General features: G+C 34.6%; 1 protein-coding gene and 1 long non-coding RNA gene across 7 annotated transcripts in view; one reads left to right on the plus strand and one right to left on the minus strand.

Annotated features, from left to right (window-relative positions):
* The window catches only part of LOC110260422, a 35,703-nt gene extending 25,221 nt beyond the window's left edge, over positions 1-10,482 (minus strand). Inside the window, exon 1 of the long non-coding RNA XR_002343685.1 lies at positions 9,890-10,482. This is a non-coding gene — a long non-coding RNA (uncharacterized LOC110260422). The remainder of the gene's footprint in view (positions 1-9,889) is intronic.
* Positions 1-19,798, plus strand: part of CSMD3 (CUB and Sushi multiple domains 3) — a 1,223,593-nt gene that overhangs the window by 246,288 nt on the left and 957,507 nt on the right. The window lies entirely within an intron of this gene.

Genomic DNA, 19,798 nt, shown 5'->3' on the forward strand with positions numbered 1-19,798 from the left:
AGATAACTAAGTTGTTAATATCAGACTATGGATTAAAAGATCATCCCACCCATATCTCATAATACTGTATGATATTTCTAATATCATTGTGAATGTGCTTTTATTTCTGATTAGCATGACAAGCATCATATTCATACTCAACATCTATTAGAATTTCAAAATTAGGAAAGAATGATTGCAGTTGAAAATTAAATAGTTAATTTGCCTCTTTAGAGCTAAGTAATTTCAGATCACATATCTTTAATATTGATTCTGATGATTGTGGGGATTTTGATAATCCTACATATTTTTCCAAATGAAAACAAGATATTAACAGGGAAAAGTATAGAATCAGGGTGTATGCTGCAGTTTCTGAAATGGTCAGCAGAGAGCCTCAGTAAGGCTGCTGTGGTTACATTTCCTTAGCTTTTGTAAGGGAGTAATGATTATATAGTAATAACCAAAATTGCAAAATAATTGAAACAGTTATTTAGTTTGTCCCCAAAAGGTGCTTAACAAAATACTGAGTTAAGATGTAGTTCTTTATTCATAAAAAAATGATGTGAATTAGTGCATAAAGTAGAAGGAAAAGAAATGAATGGATATTTTAAAATATTGGTCAGGAACTTTTTGTCAGTTTTGTATATGGATTATATATCAGGAACCTTTTTGTCAATTTTGTATATGGATTATATAGTAGAAAGTAGTTCAATATATTCCCCAGATAAACATTTTATTTTCCTTTTTTTTTTTTTTTTCTGAAGACCTTCCAAACTATATGTGCACAATCTTTCCTTCTATTAGGAAATTAAGAGTGGAAGAGAATTTGTATTTTTTCTAAAGGGTAAAATTCAGTTTGAATTACAAAAATGTGTGCTATATTACAACAAACTATTTGAAATTTATATTTTAAAATTTTCTCAGAATAGTCATGACAGTCACTAAAAATGCAGAAAAGCTATCCTGTTTTATTGTTGTTCCATTTATAAATGTAAGAACTCTATGTCCCTGCCAAATAAATTTCAAAAATTTTTAAACCTAAGAGTTAATGAGTCTATTCCATTGTAAAACTTGACCAGAAATGACTTGATTTACATATAATAACATACAATTTATTTTGAGGAGAAATAAGAGTTAGAGATGATTCTGAAGAGTGTGTTGGGATTTAACAGGTTGATGGCATATGTGAAGAGTAACTGTGATGATAAATTACGAAAGCTTATATGTGATGATTATCATGTGGCAGGCAATGTGCTAGGCATTTTATCAGCACAATACCATAAAATCCTTATAACAACCATATGTAGTGGTTATTATTATATTCAGTTTACAATTAAGAAAACCAGGGGCTCATGGAGACTGTGACTTGCTCAAAGTCACCCAGCTAGTACAGGGCAGAGCTAGAATGGGTGTCCAGGTTGGTCTCAACTCCAAGTCCACATGATAACAGCTACAAAATAATGGATTGCAGAGTGTGTTGATATTTTTAGACATATTATGATAATAAATAAGTATTCATGTATAGATTATTGCAGTATTGATTTATTAACATATTATCCTTTAAATAATAGGTACAACTATATTTACTAAGATTCTGCATGTTTATCGAATATAGGTATGTGATACCAATGCTGAGTCTGCTTGTGTTTTGTTTCGTAAATTGATTTTTTTTTTTTTTTTTTTTTGTCTTTTTGCTATTTCTTTGGGCCGCTCCCGCTGCATATGGAGGTTCCCAGGCTAGGGGTCGAATCGGAGCTATAGCCACTGGCCTACTCCAGAGCCACAGCAACGCGGGATCCGAGCCACGTCTGCAACCTATACCACAGCTCATGGCAATGCCGGATCCTTAACCCACTGAGCAAGGGCAGGGACCGAACCCGCAACCTCATGGATCCTAGTTGGATTCGTTAACCACTGCACCACAACGGGAACTCCTCGTAAATTGATTTTTATATAAAGATAATCTCTCCACTTAATTCTTTCCACCATTAAAGAAATGGTATTATCCAATAAATCAGATAAATTATTGAATATACACATAATTATTTATTATTAAGGCTCTATTGTAATAACACTTAATGATTTGCATAATTTTTACAATCTGTTATTGAATAATAGAGTATAAAATATTCAGTGCCATATGGTCTTTTTTTTTAAAAGGTGTGTATTTTTCATAGAAAAAGGCTGGGTATAAGCTCAACTTACTCATCATTTCTGCATAGCATCATAATGCCTGTTGTTACTTTTTGTGTAACTTATTAGAAAGTTTTTCTATAGTAAGTAGGCATTATTTTTGTAAGCAAATCATTTATATATCCAAGTAATAATAAAATTACTATTTTTAACATGGCTACACTATTAATAAATGCTTATTCCCGGCATTGTTTAATTCTCACAGGACCCCTATTTGTTACATAAGGCAAATATTATCACTCCATTTAATCACTCTGTTTATTGAACACTTATTATGTTCTATATTCTAGTTTAAAATGTAGTAATGGACAAGATAGGCATGGTTCATTCCCTCATGGAATTTATGGGTAGGGAAAAATTGGCCCACAGATATGTTAAAATACTTCCTGGAGGTCACACAGAATGGCAGGTCTGGAACTAGATTTCAGATCTTCTTTAAATCACTTACTACAAATTTTAGGAGAACTCTTAAACAAACAAGTAGAGTAAGAAACTATTATGTATGAATAGTGAGCTTAAATTGTGGGTGTCATTAATGCTAGGAAGATGTGAGGCTTTCTGCAATGGAAGGTAAGGATAAATTCCTGAGCATGGGAGAGACATTAACTGACTAATACGAAATTAGTTTACCATTGGTGTAAGACTTTCTTTTCTCCAGCTGAGGAAACTTCCTAGCTTATTCCACTGTCTTTAGTATCCTTTTGCTATTTCAGTTAGCTTTCATTTTGTTGCCTTAGTTATATTTTAAAAATATAATCCTGGTTGTGCCAGTTAACATTATGAAAGCTTTCCATGTGCCCCAATTGCTGTAAGCAAAAATTTAAAGTGATCAACAAAGTTTATAATCTGGTCCCAGTATATTTTTCTAGCTTTGCAACAGTTTTGTCTATATAACCATATGCTCTAAATTCTGTTTACACCAGTCTGCCTGTCTTGCCCAAACAAGTCTTATCTGTTCAAGCCTCTTGGTTTTACAAAAGATCCCTCTTCTGGATGCCTTCACAAAGCTTTTGTGAATAGTATGTTTGCCAGTTCAAATATGTTTTTCTCTGAGTTTTCCAGGTAAAATTGTTTTTTCCTCTCTCTCTCTCTCTCTTTTTTAATTTTTTTTTTTTTTTTTTTTTTTTGTGCTTTTTAGGGCCACACCCACGGCATGTGGAGGTTCCCAGGCTAGGGGTCTAATTGGAGCTACAGCAACTGGCCTACGCCACAGCTCACAGCAACGCCAGATCCTTAACTCACTGAGTGAGGCCAGGAATTGAACCCGCAACATCATGGTTCCTAGTTGGATTTGTTTCCTCTGCTCCATGACGGGAACTCCTATTTCTCTCTTTTTTTCTGTGTTTTCATGACCCTTTGCATATGCCCCTACTACTCCACAGTGTTACAGATATGCAATAGAATATTTTATACTAGAGAGTCTACAGAATGTCGAACATTTTTGGAAAGATATAGCACCATGTTGGGCACATAGAAATTCAGTAACTGAGTAATAAATGAATTGAGAAAATATTATTTGTAGGAGTGAAGTGTTCAGAAATACATGTGTTAGAGTTAAGCCTGTTTGCTCACCCTTCTGTCTGGATTCTGAACCAATTAGAGTGTAGTAATAGTAGTCATGTTACTCAAAAACTGGATTCACCTCTTGGTGGGTATAAAGCCAAAAGATAAAACCAAGCCACAGATGAGGAAAAGGAAGAATTTACTACTTGCAGCAAGTAATGAGAACACTGGGGATCTTTCCTAGAGCTCTATCTCCCCAACAATAAAAATAGGGATTTTTTAAATTAAGGGTACATGCATATTCATGAAGGGGCTTGAGCAGAGGCAAATTCAGCATAGAATTCGGGCAAATGTCAACAGAGTCCAAGCTTTAATTGATTGAAGTCACAATGGTCAAAGAAGGTCAGCATCGTCCCTTAGGTTCTAGGTGATCTGGTAGTTAAGCACTTCAGGCTAATATTACCATTGAAACAACTGGGAATCTTTACAACTGCTTTATTGTCTTTGCTGTTATACTTCTTTTTCCTGACAGTAGTCATTTGTTCATTCTTTTGTTCCCTTAAGATCATTAATTAATGAAACCTGTTCAAGAGCAAGCTTAGATCACAAAATGACTTAGACCAAAAATGGTTTCTTTGACGTCTAGAAGCCATGTTTGATTCTCTTCCTTCAGGGTACCCCTATCTTGTTTATAGTCATGTATGGACCAGATATTAGCTTTATTATGCTGAAGCTGGAGAGGAAGCTTCAGTGAGTCCAGGACCTTTATTTAAGCCTTATATTTTTAGATCTACTCATCCACAAAAATGAACAGATGGAAAAATGGAATGGCTCTCCTTTAGGGCCAGAGCCTCCCCACTGAGTTTACTTTGTAGAAGAAAATAAAATAAAATAAAATAAAAAGATTAGAGAGAAAGTTTGCAGACAAATAGCTTAAGGGAAAAAGAGACAAAAGAGGCTATCTTGAGGGTCAACAATTGGATAAGTTTCCCAAGTAGTGAGAAAGGAGCTAAAACTTCTCCCCCAAATTTATGAGAGAGATGGCATTTCCTAATAAATGGGCTGAAAGAATTGGAAAAGAAGACAGTTTTTCTTACAAGATAAGTTTTCCTTGAGTATTTATTCAGGACAGAAAATAACTTTTCTTTTGAATGGAAGTGAAGGAAAAGAAGCAAATAAAATTTTTTTAAGTAGTTATGGTCAGAGTTCCCGTCATGGCAGAGTGGAAACAAATCCGACTAGGAACCATGAGGTTGCAGGTTCGATCCCTGACCTGACTCAGTGGGTTAAGAATCTAGTGTTGCCCTGACTGTGATGTAGGTTGCAGATGCAGATCAGATCCTGCACTGCTATGGCTGTGGTGTAGGCCAGCAGCTATAGCTCCGATTTGACCCCTAGCCTGGGGACTTCTATATGCTGTGGGTGAGGCCATAAATAGCAAAGAGAAAAAAAAAAATTAGGGTTATGGTGGATATAGATTTATTGCTAAATATATTATATATTTACCATTGTGTTAAAAAATTGTATTATTTTTTAACATTTAATCAAATAAATCTAGCTCTAAGCCTTTTCTCATAGTGATGGTAGGAAATACAGTCTGTTATGCTTTAGTGAGCTTTCCTCTTTAATTTACCTCCAGGGGTCCTTAAATGACCTCCTCCATCCCCAACCCACCAGATCCCACCTCAAATCTGGTTGCTAAATATAGGGGAAAAAAAAAAAAAAAAAAAGGACACCTATGTAATACTTAAGACATGCTTATGCTAATTATTCCTTGTGTGTGTGAATTTGAAATTTAATTAGACTTATTGTAATGTATATAGCAATCTATAAAAACAAAAAAACAACCCTAGAGGCATCACTGTGATACTTACTTTTTCTTACCCACAAATTCCATTTGAAGGCTCAGTTCCAAAGTTCTTTCTTTTTGACCCTTAAGTTTTTTAGAGTAAAGTCTTCTCAGTACTTTATGTACCAGATACTTTACATCTTCATTTTTTTTTAAATACAAAAGTTAACAATTACCTGAAGCTTGAAAAAAATAAGGAGTTCCCCTTGTGGCTCAGTGGAAACAAACCCAGCTAGTATCCATAAGGATGTGGGTTTGATCCCTGGCCTTTCTCAGTGGGTTAAAGATCTGGTATTGCCATGAACTGTGATGTAGGTCACAAATGTGGCTTGCTTCTGGTGTTGCTGTGGCTGTCGTGTAGGCCGGCAGCTGCAGCTCTTATTTGACCCCTATTCTGAGAACTTCCATGTGTCATAGGTGCAGCCCTAAAAAGCAAAACCAAACCAAACCAAACCAAAGCAAAAACGGAAAAACACAAGAATAAGGAGTCTCGGAATGCAGGGGGTGGGGTAATGATGTGGGGAACCACCAGTGTCATGGGAAATAGTTTTCAGTACTAATGGTTTCTTAATAAGAAAGAAAAACAAAACAAAACGATATGTCAGTAACTTGCTTTTACAGGCATAGTATATAAGACAATATAAAAATAATCATTTAATACCCTTGATCTCTTGATGTCAATGACATACAGGCACAATGACCTATAAATAAGGGGATAGGACTACAACAGTAGAAAGTGAGAGAGAGCAGGGACAATTGAAGATGGAGGCAATTTCTATACTTACAATTTAATAACACCTATCTTACAATAAATCTACCTGTTGGCAAGCCATTAGCGAGAGTTGATTAGTGAAAGCCCATTGATATTTATGCCATCAATGTTAACTATTATCAATTGTATTTTTTTCTTTTAATAGACTTTATTTTTAGAATAGTTTTAGGTTCACAGCAAACAAAACAAAACAACACAAAATACTCTTAGAAATTAAAAAGTTAAATAAAAATCAGAAAGTCAATAGAAGCAATTAAACTCAATAGAAGTGATTAAAAGTCAATAGAAGTTTAAAGAAAACTTCCAGAAAATAAGGGGAAAAGACAGATATAGGAAAGAAGATATAATGTAGTAGTAGTATCAATAGTAATTAGAGAAGCAGTCCAGTAGGGCCTTCAAATAATGGTCATTCTTAAAAAGATAAACCATCCAAAATGTTTTCCTAAAGCAGAGAACATGAGGTTCCATATTGGAAGGACCCAACAAATATCCAGAATAATTGATGAAATAATTTCTACATTGTTAGATTACACATTTATAAACTGTAATAATATATGCATATTTTTAAGCAAGACAAATAGGGAAAAATAAGGTAAAATTCAATGTGCTAACATTCAGAATGGGCTTCATCTTCAAAACATCAGCAATGTCATTTGTCTTCTAAATCCTAATGTAACTGGTTTTCTGGCTAGAAGTACCTATCCAAACTATCATGGAGGCATGATATAAGGCATTATTTATCTCTTAAATCACACATTATTAGAAAAACTACTGGTGCTTCATTAAAACAAAGTGAGGGTTATGGAATGTAAGAAAGAGAGGATCCAGCTAAGAACATAGTTTAATGGAATATATAGACAAATTCCTGGTAATTGAACATCAACTTGTTCAGGTTGTCACTAGAATGTTCCGAAAATTTTCTTTTTCCATAACAACATGTTGATGTTTTATATCTTTCGGAGAACGTTCATATTAATTTTTTTCTGCTCATATATACCCTGCTTCCTCACAATAGCTATATTTGTTTTAGACCTTAGATTTTATAGAGAACTTCTTCAGAAGGTAGGTTATTTTTGTTTGCTGTTGTTTACAGATAGTTAAGTAAAAAGCTGAATGACTGCTCTAAGTATGTTGGTGGTACTTGATACCTGTAGACTTCACTACAGTGTATTTTTCTTGATTGTTTTGTTGAGTGACCCATTACGTCAATATCTTTAAATATTTCCTACTGAACTGCTTAGATTCTACATAAAAGAGTCCTTAATTATTTGCTTGGAGAGTAGTCTACTGGCTGACAGCTTTCTGTGATTTAAGAGATGAATTATGTGTATGTAGAGAGAGGGCTGTCAAAATTATGTGTGGAATCATTAATCTGCTTCCTTTCTCTATTATACCTCTTTTTCCAGTTGAATCTGAGACTTACCATTCAAGGACTCTTCTACCTCTTCCAGAGAATAAACTTTCAGTATTCATTTGGGTAGGGAAGTAGAAGTTGCCTACTTGCATGCTTTTGGTCCTCTCATGGTTTCTTAGTTGAATTTTCAACTATCTTTCTCTTTTAAGCATGACTTTCATCACTTTTAAAAGTTTTAGGCACCACCAATTTGTGAGACCTTCTGCATGTTAACTGGATTGCTTCTTAGCTTTTCCCACTAGTGACTTAAGTTTTAACCTTCTGGTGACTTCTGGTCTGTTACCACTGGGTCATCTAATTACCAGCTCCCAAATTTTGTTTGGTTTTAATCCTCTTCTATTATCTATATTATTGTAAGTTTTTTTGTCTTTTAAAAACCTTTTTATGTTTTAGATGGGTTTTGGGAGAGAATAATAATTAATGTGTTTAATCTTTCATGTTTCCATAAAACTTCATACTCAGCCCTTACATATCACATGGAAAATGTTAAATGAACTATAAAGTGGATATCACTTATTAAGCATAAGTTACAGTATGTTACAGGTGGATAAAGGCCCTGTATAATCCTAAATTCAAGATATCAATTTCCAGTGAGATATTTTTAATATGTAATTATGTTTATATATGAGTAAACATACTTAGAAATGAATATGCAGTATTCTAGAGGATCTGGAGTCTTTAAATTAGCAAATATGTTGAATCTACCTGCATACAAGTCTCATTTTAATTCAAATTAACTTGAATGTACACTTTGTCTTACCTTCTGAGTCTTGAAAAACAACATAAAACAAGTCTACCTTAAAACTGTGGAATAGAATGCCTGTTATTTTCCATAATTTGAGAAAAATATGAAACTTCATTGGATCAATTACCAGGTGTCTTTGAAAAAATGCTACACCAAAATAGAATGTAATTTTAAACTTATTCAGAACTGTACATGAGAAAGTGTTTAATATGATGAAATAGCAAAGGATACTGCCTTATGGACCTTGCTTATCATATTCAAAATTAATTGTATTATAATCTTGCATAAACGTACATGTTAAAATATGTAAAATATTTTATTGTAGCATTAAATAAATATAATTTTAACAATGCCATGCATTTCTGAAACTACGAGATAAATTATTTTTGTTCCAGTTGTTTATAGAATACAACAATTCAAATATACACATACAACATACACAAAGTATATACTCATAAATCAGAAAAAAAAAACATTGGCAGGGAGTGAAGAATAAGAGAAGAACAGAGGATTTTGAGGTTAGTGAACTACTCTGTATGATACTGTAATGATGGGCATATGTCGTTACACATTTGTCAAAACCTGTAGAATATACAGCACAAAGGAGTGAACTGTAATGTGAATATGGACTTTAGGTGATAATGATGTATTGCTGTAGGTTCTTGGATTGTAGCATATGTACCACTCATGTAGTGGTTCTTAGGCAAACACTGGAGAAAGTATAGGTTAAAAACACTTTAAATCACGTTGTTTTCAATCAGCAATATTATACCTACTAAGCTATTCATTGTAGTAAAATTCAATTAAAAAGATGGCTAAGTCAGAAGGAAACATTCCACCTTAGTGTTCATAATACTCACTATATCCTTGAGGAAAAACTTGCTTCAATTCCTCCTAAATTCTGAACATGAAAACCTCTAGCTAACTATATATATGTAATTTTGTTCTGAACTGTTATTTACAGTTTTAAAGGCATATATGAAATGTTCAGACTAGAATATTCTGAAAATTTTTCTTCAATTAGTTGATTGCTTGATGTATCTGAATGTATTGGGAAGAGATTTAGAAAACTGGCAAAGTGTTTGAAATTGAGTTTTTATTCAACATGGAATAAATTAAAAAGAGAAATTATTAATTTGACAGAAAATAGAAACTTATGCAGAAAACAAAAGTTTATGTATAATGCATGGCTTTGCTAAGAATGCTAAGAATAGCTTTTATATAGCTACATCTTGAAACGGAATATTTCAACCAGAATTTTATGGGAAGAGTGTGTTAGGAAGGGGATAGTTTGGGTGGTAAAAGAGAATAAATCTTTCTTTTCCATTTTGAGGAAACAATTCATATATCTTAAAAAACAAAAATCAGGAAATATATATATATATAAGAGAGACAGAGGTAAATATCAAATGAATTAGTTGAAAATATACTTACAATGGCTTCAAAATCATATGCTGTCTGACCTTATTTTAATTCTCCGACCTCATTTTCTCCCATTCTTCTCCTCAGTCAGTCCACTGGAACTAATATGGACTCTTACAGTTCCAGGAACCCTTGAGGCATTCTGTGCTTCAAGGTCTTTGCATTCATAGTTCACTTTCTTGGAATTCATTCCCCCTCGACATCCTTATGGCTAGTTCCTTTGCCTGTTTTAGTGAGATCTTAACCCAAATGTCACCATCTCAGTGAGACTGTTCCTAGCTAACAGAATAAACTTTTATTTCCCCATCATACTTATTATTTCCCTTGCTTTGTATTTCTCCTTAACATTTATTATCTGACAATACCCTAAATTTTGTCTTATTTATATCTGTGTCCCCTCTTTACAAGTTTAGCTCATAAGCTCACTGACAGAGGGAGTGTGTATTCTTTAGGGTTATATCCCCAGTGCCATTGCCAATATGTGGCATGCAGTTGGTGCTTAATAAGCAAGTGAACATTAGAAAATATTAAAGAATGAATAAATGGAAAAACAATATAGCCTATTCTAGGAGTTCTCCAGTGGTGCAGTGGGTTAAGGAGCAATTTCTAGGAGTTCTCCAGTGGTGCAGTGGGTTAAGGATCCGGTGTTGTCACTGCAGTGGCTTGAATTGCTGCTGTGGCATGGATTTGCTCCCTGGCCCTGGAACTCAGGAACTTCCACATGTAGGCTCAGCCAAAAAATAAAAAAAGAAAAAAAAGGAAAAGGAGGGGTGGCATTTCTAAATGTACATAATGGCAAAATAAAAGAAAAAACACCATTTTTGTAAAGCTAAAATAAAGATTATGTTTTTATTGAACATGAATTCCTCATGTTTTAACCAAATATCCCCTAAACATGTATTTAAAAAATGGTCAGGAAAAAGAAGCAGAATTATTGATATTCTGCTGTGTGAGTTTTTGTGACTTGCTCTAATATTTTTAGAGTTAAGGTAGAAGAAGTTCTGAGATTTCAGCTATTTTCACAAAGACTCCATATTTTCTTAAAGACTTCATTTCATTAATAGTTTCATTATGCAGAAATGTTACTGTCATTCAGAAACTGTTTGGAGATATATTCTGTTATATAGCGTTTGCATGCATAAATAAGCATATTATTAATAATCAATGGCAATTAGCACACAATGCACTTCCTCTTAAATTTAATTATATGCTTGATTAAGAGTGTTTGGGTACTTAATTAAAATAAGAAAGTCCAATGATATTTAATTCTCACTTATATTCATAATACAACTCTAATAACTCCAGTCCTCACTCAATCCATGCATACCTCCTATTAATTTGAATCAAATGTATGCATGCTCACTGAATAAAGTCTGAAATGCAATTGGGTAGGTCACATCAGGGAAAATTGTCTATAGTCTGACAGTATGGAAAGAAGGAAGAGACTAGTGCAGGCAATTGAACAGGGAGATAATTGTCATAATTGGTTTCAATTAGTTTTTCATAGCTCTGGTGCAGCAATTTCTATTGTATTGTACCATGAGCTATAACCAGTAACAAAACTAGTTAGCATGATTTGTAGGTGTCAGTGCTTAAAAAGGTAAAATACACTTTAAATGTTAATATCTCAGTGAAGATAAATGAACTGAATAACGATGTAAATGCACTGTTGGGAAACCTTTGCTTATGTTAAATGCAGTGTGATTTGAATGGAATGAAATCAGACATACTCAATGAACTGAAGTGTCATAAATACATATTTTCTGAGGAAAATGAGTTCATAGGCAAACAGCTATCTTTTCAGTATGAAACAAGTGACCATTAAATTAATGTTAAAATGTGGTGATGTCAAGAAACTCACAATATAGTTAAAATCATAGTGAGTGCCTATTCATTTGTTTAAATAGCCCAAATAAATTTTGCTGATGTTTGTGGTACCAAAGAAGATACTGAAGTATTGAAAGCCTCATTGGCTATACACTATTGAATGGCAGAGATAGGAATCCAAGACAGCTTTATTTGATTTCATTACTGGAGGATTTTTTTCCCCCGCTGTATTTCCTTTTCTAATGATAAGGTCAATTGTAAGACTACATATCAACTGGAACAAGCTTCATACTTGTTCTGAGTTTTCATCCACACTTTTAGAGCTCGTCCTATCAGGAGGCAAAGTTGAACATTATTCTAGAAGAGTAAAATAGGATTCATTGTACTCCTTGGCACCCTGGAAACTCTGAAAGCCCTGGTTTTCTACTTTGCCACAAGTCCTGTCCCAGCAAAGACTATTGTTGTGTATTTTTTGTCAATATTGGGTTCAATCATTTTTTTTCAAGAAAATTGAATTCATAAACAGATTTGAAATAACTTACATTTCTCATATTTTCCCAATTCTCCAGTTCTCCTTTGAATTAAGCTAATTATTTAACCATAAAAAATACTGATTAGATGGCTGGCTCAGGAATGTCTGCAGGCTATGGGCACAGCCAAAAAAAAAAAAAAAAAAAAAAAAAAAGACAGCCCAGTGTGTCTGAATTGAAGAATTTGCAGTTTTAATGATGCACATGAAAAACATATCTCTTTTGGAGTTCTCTGGTGGCTTAGTGGGTTAATAACCTGGATTGCCACTACCGTGCCTCTGATTACTGCCATGGTGTGGGTTGAATCCTTGGCCTAGGAACTTCCGCAGGTTGTGGGTGCAACCAAAAAAAAAAAAAAAAAAAAAAACAAACTCTTGATTATGGTCACAAGGCAATTGTGTGGAAGGTGTTTAGACATTAAAAGATAACAATATAAAATTTAAAAAGAAAAAAATAAAAAGTGGCAAAATGAGATGTCTTAGAGACATCTGAATAAGTGATCATCGAATATAAAGGAAAATAAAATTTTTGATTCCAGAGCCAAGATGATCGCCATGGACTAAAGTTTTTGCAAAAACTTTATGGAGAAAGTAGGAATTTGTTTAACCCTCAAAGGATGGAAATATTTGGATAGAGAAAGGAGGTATTTCATAATGATATAAATAAATCTGTGAAGCAGGAGAACATATGACATATTGGGGGACAGTGACCATTTGACTGAAATTGAGCATGTGATTAGGAGCACAGGGAGGTTTAGAAGAAGTATAAAGGGAGTATGGTTGTGGAGGATCTTGACCTAGTAGAAGGTTGGACTTGCTTCTGTAAGCAGAGTTGGAAGGATTGTCTGGGGGGAGTTTGAAAGGATTAATCTATAAACTCTAAAATAGGATGGAGGAAAGATACCTAAATATTAGGCAATATGATCAGATAAACCTATCAATCTCCTTTTACTCTTTTTCCATATGAAAATGTTAGAAAAGAAACAAGTAAAATCACATTTCTGAAACTCTCTTATACTGGAAGTGAGTCAGTTTCCACCAACTGTATGTGCTTGTGTGAGAATAAAACATGAAATTTAGGCACAGACTTGCAGGTTCTGGCTATTGATTTCATTATCAATGTTGGCAGTTTTACTACAGCACTTTCCAGCATTTTCCAGCTTCCTGTGATCATATTTGTTGCCTCTTGCTAGGGCTTCCTGATCCTTGAATTGTAATTTTAAGTGACTCTTCTCTAGGCTCAAGAAAAAAAAGAGAATGAGAGAGATGGTTAAGGCAAGTTGGGGGCTGGGTAGAGTGTTCACTGGTACATGAAAATAACTGGAAGCCAATAAACCAGTTCCTAATAAGTTTTTAGGTGGAGTTTTAGCCAAACACACTTTAGAACTCATCTGCAAAACCCTTTGACGGTTCAGTCCTTAAGGCAATTTTCAGGCACCTAACCTGCATTAACAGATGTAGGATATAAAAACTGTGTATTCCAAAGATAGTCTGTTCTCCCACTCCCACTTCAAATTTGCCACAGTGAATATGGACCAGGAAGAGCTATTCAATAGGAAATTCCAGGAGAAAACAGAGGACGAAGGACAAAGGACAACATCCAAAGAGCAGAAGCAGGGTCTTCAAGGGTAGCAAGGTCTTCATAATTCCTGCCTAACAGGATCTGTTTATTTCCATGATCATTGACTGTGGACTATTTCTTCCCTTGTCTACACTGGGATATTTATTTTGACCATTTATTTTCTGCTCTTAACAGGTCACTGATCTATGAAGAACTGGAGTTGGCCTTAATGGAAAAACAAAACAAAAAATAGCTATGCATCTCCTAGAAACCTAGGGATATTGAGAAGGGTGTAGTAAAGGGAAGGGGTTGTGTCAGGAGTAAAGTGAAGGGAGGAAGAGTTTCTCTGAACATGCTCTGATTCAACTCCCAGTAACCTGGAATTCAGCCTATTTGGCAGTTCAGCTTCACCCATTGTACAAACAGTGCCCAAGGGAATGACAGTGCAACAAGATAGAAAACACCTGTGTCTCTGATTACCTGAGGACATAGTTTGTTTTATTCTACCCTAGACCAGTCAGAGTCACATAAAGGAAATATATCTATTTAAGCCATTTCATTTGGGGGCCTTCTGGCAGCATTAGCATAACATTGACCTAAAGAGAGCTAGTTTAAAAGCTCCTCCAAAGTGTGACCCTAACATTCTTTCTTGAAGTATTTTCTCCTATGTATGGTATTCTGCTTAGGCCATTGGTTTTGTATATTGCCCTGACAACATCTTATACATTTCTGTCTCTGGGCCTTTATTCATATGACTTATTTGACTTCGTTTGAGTCCTTCCCAGATAAAATTCTATTTGTCTCATTTCAAAAAATATTCTTCATTTTGTATAAATACATAATTACAATTTTCTTTCAGCGTATGGAATCAATTCTATTATTTAATTGCCAGAAGGTGATACTGTGCATGTCTTATGTTTCTAATTGAGTTAGAAGTTCCAAAAGAACAAAAATGGTGACCTTTTTAATACCCTTTCATAATTTATAATTCAGTATTCAGTAATTATTTGTTGATTGATTAATTGCTGAAATATAGTGACATCTTTCATAGTGGATGGATATATAATCTAGTAAATTATCTGTAATCAGTGTAACACATCATTTTAAAGAATTGTTACTTTTATCCAAAAAGTCTTAATACAGATACTTGTCCCAATTCTGTCATATGGAGAGGAAAGTCTGTTCATATTTTCCTATTATTCTTAATCAAGCTATCAAATGCTGCCCCTGCCAGATGTAGCATTATTCCATTTTTAGAAACTTTACGGTAAGGATGATTGCTAATATGCCTCCATTCTTTTGCTTTGTTAATATCCTGGTAGCTATACAGGATATAGCTAGGTTTAAACAATCATAACATTTTTCATATTTCATGACTTTTCCACCCAACTTTTTTAATATAATTGTAGTTAGTTTACAAAACAAAAAAAAAAATTGTTCTTCATAAGTGCATTTTAGGTGGTGTAATTTATTTTGCCCTAAAAAGGGGACAGATATTTGAAATTGAAAGAAGATTAATTGCCTTTTATTCACAGATCAGAAGTACATATCTAGTAAATGACTGTCTGTGGATATTGTAGAGTAGGTTTTCCTTATTATTTACTCTTGATCTGACTCTCAAAACTTTTGTCTGTGTTGCTTGTGGGCCCTACCTACATCTCAGGGTCAAAACAGAATGATGTTACCTAGACAAAATAAATTTTTATGTGTTTAGTTTTATACTAATTCTTCCATTGTTTCAAGCTAATTTTGTTACAGCAGGCAGATAGCTAAGTATGAGCAGAGAAAGGGTTGGGGGCACGAGGTCAGGTGCCAGGAAACCACACATCTTATAAACAATGGGGGTTCATGGACAGACAAGGAAAGTCAGGAACCTTCAGACTAACAGGAAACCACACATTTCAGGGTGATCCATGTCCTAGAGGTTGACAGAGAAAGGTGGAGAAGAGGCACGTCTCCAGCAACCCATTCATTTGTATGCCCATTATAACCTGCTTGGAAAGAATCACAGGGCAGCTGCTCAACTGCCTGCCTTCCTTCCCTCTAGGGGTATATTTCTCACTTAAATAAATCCTCACTTTACTTTCTCAATTTCCTTCTCATTTCTGAATTCCTTCTGTGAAGAGACAAGAACCTTTCCTCTGGGAACAATTTCTCTTGGAAATATAATCAGACCCCCAGTAGATTTATCATAATTAAAAAAAAAATTGGACAGTAGTCTGTTCTCTTTCTGATGAGTGAAATTCCTTTGGTGCTCTGTGCATGTGGGTTGGGAAAAAGAATTTTTCAGATTCAAAGCAAGTTGAAGAAAAGACAAATTTATTGAGGTGAGAGATGCTGTTAACAAGTGGGCCAATTTCCTGATAATTAGGGAGAGCCAACCCCCGGTGCATGGTCATGTCTGTTTTTTATAGCCCAAGGAGAGAAGAGTTTTCAGGATACACCTGCTGACCTCCTGACTGGTTGGGAAAAGAGGGGGTCTTATGATACACTTGCTGGTTGGTTAGAGGTGTATAAGGCCATTATAGAAGCTGGGTGAGGAGTGGGCTACATATCTTTCCTAGTAGGGGGTAGGAAGGAGTAGATGGTTGCTCAAGGTAGGGGAGGTGCATCACAGTGAAACGGGTAGGGCAATGATAAGGGCCTGGTGATTCTTGTCTCCGCCAGAGGCTTTGATTTCAGTCCCCTTGAACAGGCCTTGAAGCCCAACATTATATGGTAATTTATGTGCATTCTTTCTCCCCTCCCACCCAAATCAATGTAGTAATCTCTTTTCCTCTTAGGTAGATTGGCTGAAACAGTTCTGGTTTGCTTTCATTTCACCTTTATCAGCCAGTAGTTTGTTCGAATTCCCTTTCATTAAATTAAAATAATTAAAATAATTAAAAAAATTAATGAGTATTCATCATTTTGATTGCTAAATCTGAACCTTATGAAAGCTCTAAGATGACAGATACTCATGTTGCAACAGAAGAAAGGGTGGGGGAAAAACTGTAATTGTAATGTATACATGTAAGGATAACCTGACCCACTTGCTGTACAGTGGGAAAAAAAAAATTAAAATAATTAAAAAAATTAATGAGTATTCATCATTTTGATTGCTAAATCTGAACCTTATGAAAGCTCTAAGATGACTTTCAAAATGACAACTGTGGCCTAATGTTTGCTGCATCTCCAGCACCCCAGAAAGGACTGTGGTGTGACCAGAAGCTTAGGAATTATTCTTATGTTTAGGAACTGGCTTATAGAAATTAATGTATTTTTATAAGAAAAAAAGTTTTGAGTGACAGAAACATGTAATTTGACCCATACAAGATGTTTCCAATGTGGTCCAGTGCTTATTATGGAACTTTAATTCATGATATGCCTACAGCTCTCTTCTGTAATACCCGTTCCACTCTGCTATTTTGCATGAAAACATTTAAAGGTCTGTGTGATGATCACCTTTTTTTTTTTTTTTCATTTTCTTCTTCGGTTGCACCCACAGCACGTGGAAGCTCTCTGGACAGGCACTGAATTGAAGCTGCACCTGTGACTTAAGCCATAGCTGCAGCGATGCCAGATCCTTAACCCACTGCACTGCAGTGGGAACTCCTGATGATCATCTTTTATATTTTTCTATTAAAGGAGATAATTTAGTTTACCTGAGCAATCCTTTTTGCTTGTTGACAACATACCACACAATGTACTAAGTTGTTGCTACAAAAAGAATTAGAGGCCATTTCAGTATGCTAGAGGCTAGTGAGGAGGCAAATGTGTGAAGAAATAAATTCCACTCAGTTATATATAACCGAAATAAAACTATATCCATTTGAATGGGGCCAGGGATCAAACCTGCTTCCTCATGGATACTAGCTGGGTTCATTACCATTGAGCCACAATGGGGAATTACACCTGATGCAAAATATTCACAAAATGTTTAGTCAAAGTCTCCAAATAATCCTGAAACATCATTCATGTCCTGTGTGAATGAGATGTTTCAGTATCTGTAATAAAAGGACATTTTCTACCACAAAAATATTGGAAAATGTATTTGTTAACTGCTTTGAAGTCTCAAGATGAGAGGTACTAGGTGGTTCAACTTGATGTAATGCTCTCCTAAGTTATTTTTAATCATCTGGGAAATAAAACCCTGAGATTAATTTTCTGTTAGAAGTACAAACAACTTGGTTTTACTTCCCTTAGTAGATATAATTTTACAATGTTTTAAAGCATTGCTAATTGATCTCAGCAGGATCATGCTTCATCTCTATTTGACTGAATAATTATGCAATTCTGTAGTCATGGTATCCATTATTCTTTCATTTGATTTTCATTCCAATTTTCAAGGTCAGGTTTTTTTCTTGATATTTTGCTAAATATCTTGTCTTTCACAATTATCCATATGCTCCTAACAGAATGGAATTTTTTTTTAAGATCCAAGTTTCTTTTACTGTGTTTATTAATATAAATTACTCTTCTTTTTCTAAATTACTTGGTAGAGTTTTATTAAATTTCTCCAAAGAAAACATGACTGTTTTCCTGTAGTCCTTTATGTATACTCATATACTCTCTTTCAGGATTTGATTTTATTTTAAACTTTTTTTTCTTTAACTTACTGGAATTTTGTTAGGCCGCAGTACATCAAAGGTTTTTTTGTAATCATTGTGCCTGGCATGGCCCTTGATGTGATATCAATAGAATCAATAGTGAAAGAATGAATGAATCAGTGACACTTTGTGAATTTGGTTGTATAAATCTACCAGGAGTTGAGGTTACATTTTGATAATTAGCATTTAATGATGAAGACTGAAAAAATAATGCACAGCCTAAAAGTTGGAATAAGTTTTTTATTTGGTGAACATACACTGAGGATAAGCTCAGGAGAAAGTTCTGAGGGCTGTTCTGAAGAGTTCTGTTCTGAAGGGAGGAGCCGGGATATATATATAGGAGTTTTTGCAAACAAACAAAAAACCAACAGAAAAAAAGAAAACAAAACAAAGCAGAAAATAGGTAGTCAGAACATCAAAAGATCACTATTAATTAAAGAAAAACTAGACATCTCAAGTTAATGGATTTAGAGATTTTCTTTATACAGGAAGATGCAAATCTGGGCTAACTGAAATCATTCCTTTGATATGCGCCTTAACTATCTAGGGCTGGTATCTTATTTTCATCATGAATCCCCTAAGGGTGAACAGTTGAGGGTGGCTGCAGTGGTTGATGGCTTTATGGCTGCAATATCCTTTTTTCTTTACTGATATGGCAAGTGACATTTTGTCCCCAGTAAAGATATGACCATATCCTGTGAAATCAGATTGTTATGATCATTATACAACTACAGATGTGATAAATTCATTTGAGTAATAAAAAAAGGAAAAAAAAGATATGACCATATCTTTAGTAGATCATAACTTAGTCACATTTAATTCAGATGTCACAAATGCAAATTGATTGTAATAATAAAGTTGCAATTTGTCGAGCTAATAATATCTGCCATGTAGTGTTTGCTCAGCATATGAATGACTTATACATGTTATTTTATATAATCATATCAGCAATCCTGTAAGGTTGATATTCTCATATCCAAATAGTATACATACATTATTTTGGCTATTTGTCTTTTTAAAAATTAATTTTGCTGATCTTCTTTGATGCAGTTTTTCATATTAAATTGAATTAGTATTAAATTAGTAAACTCACACGGTACATATCATACATACTATGAAAACCTCTGCTCTTATATACCCTTAAAAATGGATCCCGATTGTTTACTCTCAGGTTTTTTTTTTTTCCTTCTGAGGAGTGTGTAGTGTCTCTCTCAAAAAGACATTTAGGAGATCCTGTCGTGGTGCAGCAGAAATGAATCCGACTATGAACAATGAAGTTGCGGGTTTGATCCCTGGCCTCCCTCAGTGGGCTAAGCATCCAACGTTGCCATGCGCTGTGGTATAGGTCGCAGACATGGCCTGGATCCTGTGTTGCTGTGACGGTGGCATAGGCCGGCAGCTGTAGCTCCAATTCG

The sequence above is a fragment of the Sus scrofa genome, chromosome 4 (assembly GCF_000003025.6).
Source record: "Sus scrofa isolate TJ Tabasco breed Duroc chromosome 4, Sscrofa11.1, whole genome shotgun sequence".
NCBI lineage: Eukaryota > Metazoa > Chordata > Mammalia > Artiodactyla > Suidae > Sus > Sus scrofa.